We start from the raw sequence: 15,156 nt of genomic DNA on the forward strand, positions 1-15,156 counted from the left end.
ACTGTTGGGTAGGGACTGTCTCTATATGTTGCCAATTTGTACTTCCCAAGCGCTTAGTACAGTGCTCTGCACATAGTAAGCGCTCAATAAATACGATTGATGATGATGATGATGCTTCCCAGAAGTCCACTGCCTCTGGGGCCATGAAAGCCCATGTGAGCCTGCTGTTTTCAGGATTCGGTTGTTGTTTTGTTTTTTTATTTTAGTTTTTGTGGTATTTGTTAAGCACTTACGTGCCAGATACTACATTAAGCACAAGCTAATCAGGTTGGACCCAATCCATGTCTCAAACAGTGCTCACAGTCTTAATCCCCCCAGCGCTTAGAACAGTACTTTGCATGTAGCAAGCGCTTAACAAATGCCATCATCAGCATTTTACGGATGAGGTAACTGAGGCACCAAAAACTGAAGTGACTTCATCAAGGTCACCCAGAAGACAAGTGGCGGCGCCGGGATCAGAACCCAGGTCCTTCTGACTCCCAGGCCGTACTCTATGTGAAGCAGCCCGGCTGAGCGGCGGGATCCTGGGCCTAGGGACCCAGGTTCTAGTCTCAGCTCTGCCACTTGTCAGCTGGGTGACCTTGGGCAAGTCACTTCACTTCTCCGCACCTCAGTTCCCTCATCAGTAAAATGGGGATGAAGACTGTGAGCCCCATGTGGGACAAGGACTGCATCCATCCCGATTATCCTGTTTCTACCCCAGCGCTTAGACCAGTGTCAGGCATATAGAGAAACAGCGTGGATCAATGGAAAGAGCATGGGCTTTGGAGTCAGAGGTCAGAGGTCGTGGGTTCAAATCCCAGCTCCACCAATTGTCAGCTGTGTGACTTTGGGCACTTAACTTCTCTGTGCCTCAGTTCCCTCATCTGTAAAATGGGGATTAAGACTGCGAGCCCCCTGTGGGACAACCTGATCACCTTGTAACCTCCCCAGAGCTTAGTACAGTGCTCTGCACAAGTAAGCGCTCAATAAATATGATTGAATGAATTATTACTATACAGTAAGTGCTTAACAAATACCACAGTTATTATTATCGCTACTTCCAGGCCTTGGAAGAAGGGAGGCCTGGAAGACCAGGCCAAAGAGTCATGGGGGGGAAACCCTGGCTTGTCTCCTTGTTCCCTCCTTCCTCTCCCCCTTGTCCCCCTCTCCATCCCCCCCGTCTTACCACCTTCCCTTCCCCACAGCACCTGTATATATGTATATACGTTTGTACATATTTATTACTCTATTTATTTATTTATTTTACTTGTACTTATCTATTGTATTTATTTTATTTTGTTAATATGTTTGGTTTTGTTCTCTGTCTCCCCCCTTCTAGACTGTGAGCCCACTGTTGGGTAGGGACTTTATATGTTGCCAACTTGTACTTCCCAAGCGCTTAGTACAGTGCTCTGCACACAGTAAGCGCTCAATAAATACAATTGATTGATTGATTGATTGATTGATTGAGGTGACCACCCCCCACCCCACAGCCCAGGAGGTTGCAGCAGCTCTGAGCTGAGAGGAGCTGTTTAGAATGTCCTGCTCAGCAAAATGTTGAGGGCGGAGGACTGAAGGTAATGGATTGACGTCATATTTATATTTAGCAAACCCTGGGGCAGTGAATGCTCTTCCAATCAATCAAATGCAGGGCAGAAATGTGTGCCACTGGCAGCTACTGCCATGAGCAGAGACAAATGGATTCCTTCTTGCCCACTCTGCCCTTCCCTATCCTACCCCCACCTCTACTGATTGTCAGAACTTGTGGGGGCGGTGGGCGAGGGAAATCTAGCTTCACCATTGCCCACGTTCCCCCTTTTAGACTGTGAGCCCACTGTTGGGTAGGGACTGTCTCTATATGTTTCCAACTTGTACTTCCCAAGCGCTTAGTACAGTGCTCTGCACACAGTAAGCGCTCAATAAATACGATTGATGATGGTGATGATGGCACAGACCTGTAGAGAAGCAGTGAGGCCTAGTGGCTACAGCCCAGGCCTGGGAATCAGAAGGACCTGGGTTTTAATCCCGGACCGGCTCCTCCACTTGTCTACTGGGTGACCTTGGGCAAGTCACTTAGGTTCCCTGGCCTCAGTTACCTCCTTCGTACAGTGCTTTGCCCACAAAGCACTTCTTAGAAGCAGCGTGGCTCAGTGGAAAAGAGCCCGGGCTTTGGAGTCAGAGGTCATGGGTTCAAATCCCAGCTCTGCCAATTGTGTGACCTTGGGCAAGTCACTTAACTTCTCTGGGCCTCTGTTACCTCATCTGTAAAATGGGGGTGAAGACTGTGAGCCCCACGTGGGACAACCTGATCACCTTGTAACCTCCCCAGCGCTTAGAACAGTGCTTTGCACATAGTAAGCGCTTAATAAATGCCATGATTATTATTATTATTATTTCCCCCTTCTAGACTGTGAGCCCACTGTTGGGTAGGGACCGTCTCTATATGTTGCCAACTTGTGCTTCCCAAGCGCTTAGTACAGTGCTCTGCACACAGTAAGCGCTCAATAACTACGACTGAATGAATGAATGAATGAACACAATAAGCGCTCAATAAATACGAATGAATGAATGAATGAATGAATGAATGAATGAATGAATGAATGAGCCAGGAATAATCAGTGCCCGCATTGGCCGCAAGAGGCCGCTGTAACCGAGGAGATGAGTTGGGGAAAAGCGCTCGCAGCAAAACGATCAGTCAATCCACGGTATTTATTGAGCGCCACCTGTTCTAAGCACCTGGGAGAGTACAGTTCATTCATTCATTCATTCATTCATTCATTCATTCAATCGTATTTATTGAGCGCTTACTGTGTGCACAGCACTGGACTAAATTCTTGGGAAGTACAGCCCAGTGCAGAGAAGCAGCGTGGCTCAAAGGAAAGAGCCCGGGCTTTGGAGTCAGAGGTCATGGGTTCAAATCCCACTCCGTCAATTGTCACTTTGGGCAAGTCACTTCATTCATTCATTCATTCAATCGTATTTATTGAGCGCTTACTGTGTGCAGAGCACTGTACTAAGCGCTTGGGAAGTACGAGTTGGCAACATATAGAGACGGTCCCTACCCAACAATGGGCTCACAATCAATCAATCAATCGTATTTATTGAGCGCTTACTGGGTGCAGAGCACCGTACTAAGCGCTTGGGAAGTACAAGTTGGCAACATATAGAGACAGTCCCTACCCAACAGTGGGCTCACAGTCTAAAAGGGGGAGACAGAGAACAAAACCAAACATACTAACAAAATAAAATAAACAGAATAGATATGTACAAGTAAAATAAATAAATAAATAAATAGAGTAAAAAATTTGTACAAACATATATACATATATACAGGTGCTGTGGGGAAGGGAAGGAGGTAAGACTGGGGGGATGGAGAGGGGGAAATCCCAGCTCAGTTCAAATCCCAGCTCCGCCAATTGTCAGTTGTATGACTTTGGGCAACTCCATTCATTCATTCATTCGTATTTTTTGAGCACTTACTGTGTGCAGAGCACTGTACTAAGCGCTTGGGAAGTACAAGTTGGCAACATATAGAGACGGTCCCTACCCAATAGTGGGCTCACAGTCTAGAAGGGGGAGACAAGACAACATGTGGACAGGTGTCAAGTCATCAGAATAAATAGAAGTAAAGCTAGATGCATATCATTGACGAAATAAATAGAACAGTAAATATGTACAAGTAAAATAAACAGAGTAGTAAATCTGTACAAACATATATACAGGTGCTGTGGGGAGGGGAAGGAGGTAGGGCGGCGGCAGGAGGTTCCGAGTCTTGGCATTTTCTGCCTCTACAGATGGAGGGACAGAGCGGGTCGCGCCACCAGGCCAAGGCCACCCACTAGGAAGCAGGATGGGACTTAAACTTGGGGTTATATTCAGGGGTCCCGGTTTTCCGCAAAAAATGCCAGGTTCACTTCACTTCACTTCTCTGGGCCTCAGTGACCTCATCTGTAAAATGGGGATTAAGACTGTGAGCCCCCTGTGGGACAACCTGATCACCTTGTAACCTCCCCAGCTCTTAACACTGCTTTGCACATAGTAAGCGCTTAACAATGAGCCCACTGTTGGGTAGGGACCATCTCTATACGTTGTCAACTTGTACTTCCCAAGCACTTAGTACAGTGCTCTGCACACAGTAAGCGCTCAATAAATACGATTGAATGAAATACCATTATTATTAAAATGGGGATTAAGACTGTGAGCCCCCCGTGGGACAACCTGATCACCTTGTAACCTCCCCAGCGCTTAACAGTGCTTTGCACATAGTAAGCGCTTAACAATGAGCCCACTGTTGGGTAGGGACCGTCTCTATATGTTGCCAACTTGTACTTCCCAAGCGCTTAGTACAGTGCTGTGCACACGGTAAGCGCTCAATAAATACGATTGAATGAAATACCATTATTATTAAAATGGGGATTAAGACTGTGAGCCCCCCGTGGGACAACCTGATCACCTTGTAACCTCCCCAGCGCTTAACAGTGCTTTGCACATAGTAAGCGCTTAACAATGAGCCCACTGTTGGGTAGGGACCGTCTCTATATGTTGCCAACTTGTACTTCCCAAGCGCTTAGTACAGTGCTGTGCACACGGTAAGCGCTCAATAAATACGATTGAATGAAATACCATTATTATTAAAATGGGGATTAAGACTGTGAGCCCCCTGTGGGACAACCTAATCACCTTGTAACCTCCCCAGCGCTTAACAGTGCTTTGCACATAGTAAGCACTTAACAACGAGCCGACTGTTGGGTAGGGACCATCTCTATATGTTGCCAACTTGTACTTCCCAAGCGTTTAGTACAGTGCTCTGCTGCACACAGTAAGCGCTCAATAAATACGATTGATTGATTAATGGCAACACTGAGGAATTTTTGGTTTATATGGAGGTGGATGGGCAACCACTGGAGTTTTTGGAGGAGAGGGGTGATCTGTGCTCAACATTTTTGTAGAAAAATGATCCGGGCAGCAGAGTGAAGTATGGACTGGAATGGGGAGAAGCAGGAGGCTGGGAGGTCAGCAAGGAGCAGCATGGCCTAATCAATCAATCGTATTTATTGAGCGCTTACTGTGTGCAGAGCACTGTACTAAGCGCTTGGGAAGTCCAAGTTGGCAACATACAGAGACAGTCCCTACCCAACAGTGGGCTCACAGTCTAGAAGACAAGACAAGAGCCCGGGCTTGGGAGTCAAAGAACGTGGGTTCATATCCCGGCTTTGCCACTTGTCAGCTGTGTGACTTTGGGCAAGTCACTTAACTTCTCTGTGCCTCAGTTCCCTCATCTGTAAAATGGGGGTTAATCAATCGTATTTATTGAGCGCTTACTGCGTGCAGAGCATTATCATCATCAATCGTATTTATTGAGCGCTTACTATGTGCAGAGCACTGTACTAAGCACTTGGGAAGTACAAATTGGCAACATATAGAGACAGTCCCTACCCAACAGTGGGCTCACAGTCTAAAACGGGGAGACAGAGAACAAAACCAAACATACTAACAAAATAAAATAAATAGAATAGATATGTACAAGTAAAATAAATAAATAAACAAATAGAGTAATAAATATGTACAAACATATATACATATATACAGGGCACTGTACTAAGTGCTTGGGAAGTACAAGTTGGCAACATATAGAGACAGTCCCTACCCAACAGTGGGCTCACAGTCTAAAAGGGTTAAGACTGTGAGCCCCCCATGGGGCAACCTGATCACCTTGTAACCTCCTCAGCGCTTAGAACAGTGCTTTGCACATAGTAAGCGCTTAATAAATGCCATCAAAAAAAGGAAAAATGTCTTAAATACTCTGAGTCTCTTTTATATTTCATTTTGGCACCAAATAATGCTGCATTTCTGTTGCATCTGAGATCTGGTTTCTAGAAATTTGACTTCTACTCCCAAATCATCATGAACATAAAGACACCCTATTTGCAAAATGTATGCCACTTGTTCGTTCTCATTGTGTAGAGTAACTAAATTGTGCTGAGTGGGAAAAGGAAAACAGGTGGAGACAAAGCCATTTAAACCAAGTTATCACTTCCAAAAAGACTTCGGGGAAATAAAAATTCTCTCAGTTTGCTTCAGGCTAATGAAATGCAAGTCCGCATGGAGGGCCAGTCATGAAAACACCCAATAACCATCAAGGCGGTGGTTTAAATCAATATTTGCAGTAGATTGGTCAGATTACTGAAAAACAAATTGAGAATTTTCCCATGTTACAATGACATCTCTCCTTTCTGAAAAACAATTTGCCTTTACTCTCTGTACCAACTCGGGCCAAAATCAAACACCACCACCCCCCTCTTTTTATTAATTTCTGAGTTTTTCTTTTTCCTTTTCACCGATTTTGAATTTGAATTAGGTCCGAATTCAGTCATGAACTTTTTAAATGCCCCAATTTAAACCTTAAGTACCCGAGCCCTCAAAGGGCGAGATTTTACAACGATTTATTATTTCTTTATGGTATTTGTTGAGCATTTACTATGTGCTAAGTACAATTCATCTCCAAGTGGTTTTTTTTTTTGATATGAGAGTATTTCCCAATGACTTTGATGTTGGAGGTTTTTCCATTATTAAATGATGTAGTTTTTTTTCATTTTTCTTTCTCTGCACTAATCACTTTCGGGTAAATCGTTTAAAAATCTGGCCAAGAGATTGCTGAGAAACATAATTCAGAACCCACGCCCTGCAAGAAAAGTACGATTTGGGCCTCCGGCAAAAATATTTTTGAAAAGTCCCTAAAACACGGTGATAACCTCCCTTTCCCACCCACCCCACTCCCTCAAAAAATCAGAAAAAGCCGACTGTCTTTTAGGGTTTTTTTTTTTTTTCATTTTTCGAATCACACCCTTCACGTGAACCACCTAAGGGTACAAGTGAAAAATAGAGCATAAACATTAATTAGAATTCATAGGACTGCCGCGGCTGAACATTACAAGAACATAAAATGCTATTGAAAAAATGCCAGCCTCCAGGCAACTCTTGTTATCGGCCACTTTTGAAATTTGGCTATTGGGGTTAGGGTTAGCAAACTGAACGCTCATGCCAATGTGGTGCACATGGAGGTGATGCATTTCACTCGCTTGCACAGAGGATGGTAGCTACGGATCTGGGCTGGGAGTCCCACGGGCCTGGGTTCTAATCCCGCCTCAATCAATCAATCTTATTTATTGAGCACTGACTGTGTGCACAGCACTGTACTAAGCGCTTGGGAAGTCCAAGTTGGCAACATATAGAGACAGTCCCTACCCAACAGTAGGCTCACAGTTTAAAAGTGGCCTCCGCCACTTGTCTGCTGTGTGACCTCGGGCGAGTCACGCACTTCTCTGCATCAGCTCCTTGTGAGCCGGGGAAGTGTCTGTTTGTAGTAATAATAATAATAATGTTGGCATTTGTTAAGCGCTTACTATGTGCCAAGCACTGTTCTAAGCGCTGGGGTAGATATAAGGCAATCAGGTTGTCCCATGTGGGGCTCACGGTCTTCATCCCCATTTGACAGATGAGGTCACTGAGGCCCAGAGAAATTAAGTGACTTGCCCAAAGTCACACAGCTGACAAGTGGTGGAGCCGGGATTAGAACCCACAACCTCTGACTCCCAAGCCCGGGCTCTTTCATTCATTCATTCATTCAATCGTATTTATTGAGCACTTACTGTGTGCAAAGCACTGTACTAAGCGCTTGGGAAGTACAAGTTGGCAACATATAGAGACGGTCCCTACCCAACAACGGGCTCACAGTCTAGAAGGGGGCTCTTGCCACTAAGCCAGTGATATTGTCCTCTCCCAAGCGCTTAGTACAGTACTCCGCATGCAGTAAGCGCCCAATAAATACGACTGTCTGGCTGAATCAGCTCCCTCATCTGTAAAATGGGGGTGAAGACTGTGAACTCCATGGGAGACGTGGACTGTCTAACCTGATTAGCTTGGATATGCCCCAGCGCTTAGTACAGTGCCTGGCACATAAGTGATTAACAAATACCTTCTCCCCCCGGCAAAAATAGGTGTTACTCTCCCGAGCGCTTAGTACAGTGCTTGGCACAGTAAGAATAACTAAATAATATAAGGCGCTTTGGTAATAAGAGCATCACCTAGAAACACAGGCATTATTATTCCCTCTAGACTGGCAGCCCGTGGATGATGATGATGATGATGATGGTATTTGTTAAGCGCTTACTATGTGCAAAGCACTGTTCTAAGCGCTGGGGGCATACAAGGTGATCAGGTTGTCCCACATGGGGCTCAAAGTCTCAATCCTCATTCTACAGATGATGATCAGGTTGTCCCACATGGGGCTCACAGTCTCAATCCCCATTTTACAGATGAGGTAGCTGAGGCACAGAGAAGTTAAGTGACTTGCCCAAAGTCACACAGCTGACAAGCGGCGGAGCCGGGATTAGAACCCATAACCTCTGACTCCCAAGCCCGGGCTCTTTCCACTGAGCCACGTTGTGGACAGGGATTGTCTCTCTTGATTTGCTGCACTGCATTTTCCAAGCACTTAGTACAGTGCTCTGCACACAGTGCGCACTCAGTAAATAGGATTGAATGAATTTAATAAATACGATTGCTTGACATGGAGAAAAGACCTCCAAAGTGCCTTTTCCTACACTACATCCACTCATTCAAATGCATTTATTGAGCGCTTAGTGTGTTCAGAGCACTGTACTAAGCGCTTGGAAAGTACAATTCGGCAACAGGTAGAGACGGTCCCTACCCAACAACGGGCTCACAGTCTAGAAGGGGGAGACAGACAACAAAACGAGTAGACAGGCATCCATAGCATCAGAATAGATAAATAGAATTATAGATATATACACATCATTAATAAATAGAACAATTTTCATGTATCCAAGTACAATCAACCTACAGTGATTACGGTACCCACCAAGCGTGACAGCGGACTCCAGTGGCTGTATTCATTCATTCAATCGTATTTATTGAGCGCTTACTGTGTGCAGAGCACTGTACTAAGCGCTTGGGAAGTACAAGTCGGCAACATATAGAGACAGTCTAGGCGGGCTCACAGTCTAGAAGGGGGGAGACAGACAACAAAACAAAACATGTAGACGGGGTCAAAATCGTCGGAACAAATAGAATTAAAGCTCCATGCACATCATTAACAAAATAAATAGAATAGTAAATATGTACAAGTAAAATAGAGTAAGAAATCTGTACAAATATATACAAGTGCTGTGGGGAAGGGAAGGAGGTAGGGCGGGGGGGATGGGGAGGAGGAGAGGAAAAAGGGGGCTCAGTCTGGGAAGGCCTCCTGGAGGAGGTGAGCTTTCAGCAGGGCTTTGAAGGGAGGAAGAGAGCTAGTCATCGGTCATCAGTGACATTTATTATTAATAATGATGATGCTAATGATGATGGTTATTTATTAAGCGCTTACCACGTGCCTTGGGGTAGATACAAGGAGGCCTTCCCAGACTGAGCCCCTTCCTTCCTCTCCCCCTCGTCCCCCTCTCCATCCCCCATCTTACCTCCATCCCTTCCCCACAGCACCTGTATATATGTATATATGTTTGTACATATTTATTACTCTATTTACTTATTTATGTATTTATTTTACTTGTATATATCTATTCTATTTATTTTATTTTGTTAGTATGTTTGATTTTGTTCTCTGTCTCCCCCTTTTAGACTGTGAGCCCACTGTTGGGTAGGGACTGTCTCTATGTGTTGCCCACTTGGACTTCCCAAGCGCTTAGTACAGTGCTCTGCACACAGTAAGCGCTTAATAAATACGATTGATAATTGGGGTTGGACATTGAGCGCTTACTCTGTGCAGAGCACTGTACTAAGCGCCTGGGAGAGCACACATATATTCCCAATGTGATGGTCCCGGGATGGTCCTCTGAGGGGGGTCCCTAGCCCCCTTCTGTTCTCTGTCTCCCCCTTCTAGACTGTGAGCCCACTGTTGGGTAGGGCCCGTCTCTATATGTTGCCAACTTGGACTTCCCAAGCGCTCAGTACAGTGCCCCGCACACAGTAAGCGCTCCATAAATACGATTGAACGACTGAATGAATAAAGACCCCCACCCAGCAGGGAAGGTGGCAAGGTCCCTCCCTTCCCCACAGCACCTGTATATATGTATATATCAACCAATCAATCAATCGTATTTATTGAGCGCTTACTATGTGCAGAGCATAAGCGCTTATATGTTTGTACATATTTTTTTACTCTATTTATTTATTTATTTAATTCATTTGTACATATCTATTCTATTTATTTTATTTTGTTAGTATGTTTGGTCTCTGTCTCCCCCTTTTAGACTGTGAGCCCACTGTTGGGTAGGGACTGTCCCTATATGTTGCCAACTTGTACTTCCCAAGCGCTCAGTACAGTGCTCTGCACATAGTAAGCGCTCAATAAATACGATTGATGATGATGATGCTGACTGAATGAATAAAGACCCCCCCCACCCAGCAGGGAAGGTGGCCTCTAACTCTGTTGCAGGGTTCTCTCCCGAGCGCTTAGTACAGTGCTCTGCGCGCAGTAGACGCTCAATACGTACCAGGGACGGATAGACGGAAAGGGCCGAAAGCAGGAAACACCCAAAGAAAAGGAGTCAAAGGCCCCGGTTTCTCGGATTACCCTGCAGGCCAGGGATCAGGTAACCTATTCAGGTGAAAGCATTTCCACCCCCCTCGCGGGATTGGCTGCGTTTGAATTTTCAAAACCAAGCAGGGACAAATACAATATGATCTTTTATTGACTCAAACCCAACCCATCCCCGTTAAAAAGCTTATTACAAAATGCAATAATTGGTGTCTCCCCCGGCCCCACCTTTGCCGACAGGCCGCAGCCATTAGCCGGCTGAACCGAACTTTTGGCCTCTCCCAAAGCGTTTAGCACGGTGCTTTGCACATGGTAAGCGCTCAGTGAAGACGATTCATAACAATAAATAATAATAATTAACGCGATGCAAAGAAAAGCTCCGGAGCCAAAGTGGAAAATCCTCCAGTGACATTTTGACCCGGACTCCTGGGCTTTGATCCGTCTTTTCTTCCTCCCTTCAGGGCCCTGCTGAGAGCTCACCTCCTCCAGGAGGCCTTCCCAGACTGAGCCCCTTCCTTCCTCTCCCCCTCGTCCCCCTCTCCATCCCCCCATCTTGCCTCCTTCCCTTCCCCACAGCACCTGTATGTATGTATATATGGTTGTACATATTTATTACTCTATTTATTTATTTATTTATTTATTTTACTTGTACATTTCTATCCTATTTATTTTATTTTGTTGGTATGTTTGGTTCTGTTCTCTGTCTCCCCCTTTTAGACTGTGAGCCCACTGTTGGGTAGGGACTGTCTCTATGTGTTGCCAATTTGTACTTCCCAAGCGCTTAGTACAGTGCTCTGCACATAGTAAGCGCTCAATAAATGCGATTGATTGATTGATTGATTGATCCGTCCCTTTACAACCAGAGACAAAGAGGGTGTAGAGTAAACATTTACTAAAATAATCTCCCTTTCCACCCCCTTTATCCCCCCCACCCCTCACGTGTACACGTATTTAATATACAAACATTTGCAGCCCGGCACATAAATGTTTTATTGGATTTAGAAGGCTCCCAAGCAAACTTTCCCTTTTAGGTCATTAATAACGTCCTCAAATCACGGTTTGATGCTAAAGAAGGTTTCCCCATCTGGTCTCTGTCCCTCGGTGTGTTTTTAAGTAACTGTCAACTAAACGGATTGCATTTTTTTTCTTTAGTTATGCAAAGGAGAAAAGTTGTGCATTTGCTTTGCGTTAATTAAAACGCTGTCCATTTTAAAGTGCTTACAGGACATGCCTACCAAGGGAAAAATAAAGTAGCAAATTGAGCAATTCTCTGGCGAGTCTCATCAGTGTATGGACTACCCCCATATATCATCAATCGTATTTATTGAGCGCTTACTATGTGCAGAGCACTGTACTAAGCGCTTGGGAAGTACAAATTGGCAACATATAGAGACAGTCCCTACCCAACAGTGGGCTCACAGTCTAAAACATATATATGTGTATGTATATATATATATAAAACACATATATGTGTTGTGTGTATTACATATATATATATATATATATATATATATATATATATATATATATATATATACATTCACTACGATGAAATCTATCGTTTCAATTGCTTTAAAGCTTAGCGGAGTCCCCGGAGAGAAAAAGTCAACCCAACTTTCAACGAAAATGGTCAGGTTTTTCTTTCCGGTATACCAAAGAGCACCTTTCAAAAGTTTTTAAAAGCAGAAAAGATTTCCACCTTGCTTGAAAGTAAAATCCAGGGTGCGTTATAAGAGATTCATCCCCCTGAAATGTTCCCCAAATGAAACAAAACAGAACCCAAACCAACTAATTAAGGATTAATTTTTTTAACCCAAATTTGAAAGTGAGAGAAATAACCCCAAAGCATATTTTTGTTTAGAATTGCTCCCTAATGAAAATTCTTACCAGCAAACCGCAGAGAAGGAAAAAGAAATGAAGAAAAACTCTGTTAAGCCCTCGATTATGGACAACTTTAACTCCGGAAAACTTCTAATAGTTTCTAAGAATACTCCCCGGGGGAGGGGAGTTTCGATTCACCGCACTTCCAAAAACAACCAACATTTCCATGTTTCCACCCGCCAAACCTCCCAAGTGTTTAACGAATTTATCTCCCACATAGGCATTCTCTCCCAGCGCTTAGTCCAGTGCTCTGCCTGCCCCAACCGCCGAATAATAATTATTAATAGCATAGTATATATAATTATAACTATTTCATATAATAATTATATTATTAATAATATTTATTTAAGCGTTTACTATGTGCCAAACCCTGTTCTAAGCGCTGAGGGAGATACAATAATAAGGGCCTTTATTAAGCGCTTACTATGTGCAAAGCACTGTTCTAAGCTCTGGGGACATTACAATAATAATAATAATGGTACTTGTTAGGCGCTTACGTTGTGCAAAACACTGTTTAAGCGCTGGGGATGTTACAATAATAATAATAATGATGGTATTTGTTAAGCGCTTACGATGTGCAAAGCACTGTTTAAGCGCTGGGGACGTTACAATAATAATAATAATAATAATAATGGTATTTGTTAAGCACTTACTATGTGCAAAGCACTGTTCTAAGCGCTGGGGACGTTACAATAATAATGATGGTATTTGTTAAGCGCTTACTATGTGCAAAGCTCTGTTTAAGCGCTGGGGATGTTACAATAATAATAATAATGATGGTATTTGTTAAGCGCTTACGATGTGCAAAGCACTGTTTAAGCGCTGGGGATGTTACAATAATAATAATAATAATGGTATTTGTTAAGCGCTTACAATGTGCAAAGCACTGTTTAAGCACCGGGGACGTTACAATAATAATAATAATAATAATGGTATTTGTTAAGTGCTTACGATGTGCAAAGCACTGTTTAAGCGCTGGGGACGTTACAATAATAATGATGGTATTTGTTAAGCGCTTACTATGTGCAGAGCACTGTTTAAGCGCTGGGGATGTTACAATAATAATAATAATGATGGTATTTGTTAAGCGCTTACGATGTGCAAAGCACTGTTTAAGCGCTGGGGACGTTACAATAATAATAATAATAATAATAATATTGGTATTTGTTAAGCGCTTACTATGTACAAAGCACTGTTCTAAGCGCTGGCACCGTTCTAAGGTGATCAGGTTGTCCCACGGGGGGGCTCACAGTCTTCATACCCATTTTACAGTTGAGGGAACTGAGGCCCAGAAAAGTGAAGTGACTGGCCCAAAGTCACCCAGCTGACAAGTGGCGGAGGCGGGATTAGAACCCACGACCTCTAACTCCCCAGCCACTGAACCACGCTGCTTCTCACTTGTTACAATATCTCATATAATTACAACGACTAAACCGGAATCCATTCTTCTGCTCTCCCGCCCCTCCACCCCCTAAAAAATCCAATTTTCCAATATTTGAAAATTTGACTGTTTGAAAGTTTGACTATTTGAAAAGCGGTGGCAAAGACCATTTCCCCGGCGCATTCGTCTCAGTATGTAGGGGAGATTGGGGGGGGGCTCTTTATTTTGTAAAAAGTGGTTTATCCAGCTGTTCCATTTGAATGGAGGCGCTTAATGGAGTGGAACATCAATCCTGCGTCTCCCTGGTTCCCATCCACCAGGAACTAAGCCGGCCACGAAGCTAAGGAAACTGGGCTCTTCATTGTATTTTTTTCTTCTTTTCTTCTCTTTTTTTTTTCCTTTCTCTTCTCCGGCCGGCGGCGCTCAATAAATTCGTTCATTCATTGTCAATCGTATTTATTGAGCACCTACTGTGTGCAGAGCGCTGTACTAAGCGCTTGGGAAGTCCAAGTTGGCAACATATAGAGACGGTCCCTACCCAACAGTGCGCTCACAGTCTAGAAGGGGGAGACAGAGAACTAAACAAAACATATTAACAAAATAAAATAGAGTAAATATGTATAAATAAAATAAACAAATAAATAGAGTAATAATTACGTACAAACATAAATACATATATACAGGTGCTGTGGGGAGGGGAAGGAGGTAAGGCGGGGTGGGAGGGGAGGAATGAATCCATCATATTAATTGAGCGCTTATTGGGTATAGAGCGCCATACAGGGAAGCAGCGTGGCTCAGTGGAAAGAGCCTGGGCTTGGGAGTCAGAGGTCATGGGTTCTAATCCCGCCTCCGCCACTTCTCAGCTGTGTGACTTTGGGCAAGTCACTTAATAATAATGGCATTTATTAAGTGCTTACTATGTGCAAAACACTGTTCTAAGCGCTGGGGGAGATACAAGGTGATCAGATTGTCCCATGGGGGGCTCACAATCTTCATCCCCATTTTACAGATGAGGGAACTGAGGCCCAGAGAAGTTGAGAAGCAGCGTGGCTCAGTGGAAAGAGCCTGGGCTTGGGAGTCAGAGGTCATGGGTTCTAATCCCGGCTCTGCCACTTGTCTGCTGTGTGACTTCGGGCAAGTCACTTCACTTCTCCGAGCCTCAGTTACCTCATCTGTAAAATGGGGACTAAGACTGTGAGCCCCACGTGGGACAACCTGATCACCTTGTACCCTCCCCAGCGCTTAGAACAGTGCTTTGCACACAGTAAGCGCTTAACAAATACCAAAATTATTATTATTATTAAGTGATTTGCCCAAAGTCACACAGCTGGCAATTGACAGAGCAGGGATTTGA

The sequence above is a fragment of the Tachyglossus aculeatus genome, chromosome 14 (genome assembly GCF_015852505.1).
Source record: "Tachyglossus aculeatus isolate mTacAcu1 chromosome 14, mTacAcu1.pri, whole genome shotgun sequence".
NCBI classification, from domain to species: Eukaryota; Metazoa; Chordata; class Mammalia; order Monotremata; family Tachyglossidae; genus Tachyglossus; species Tachyglossus aculeatus.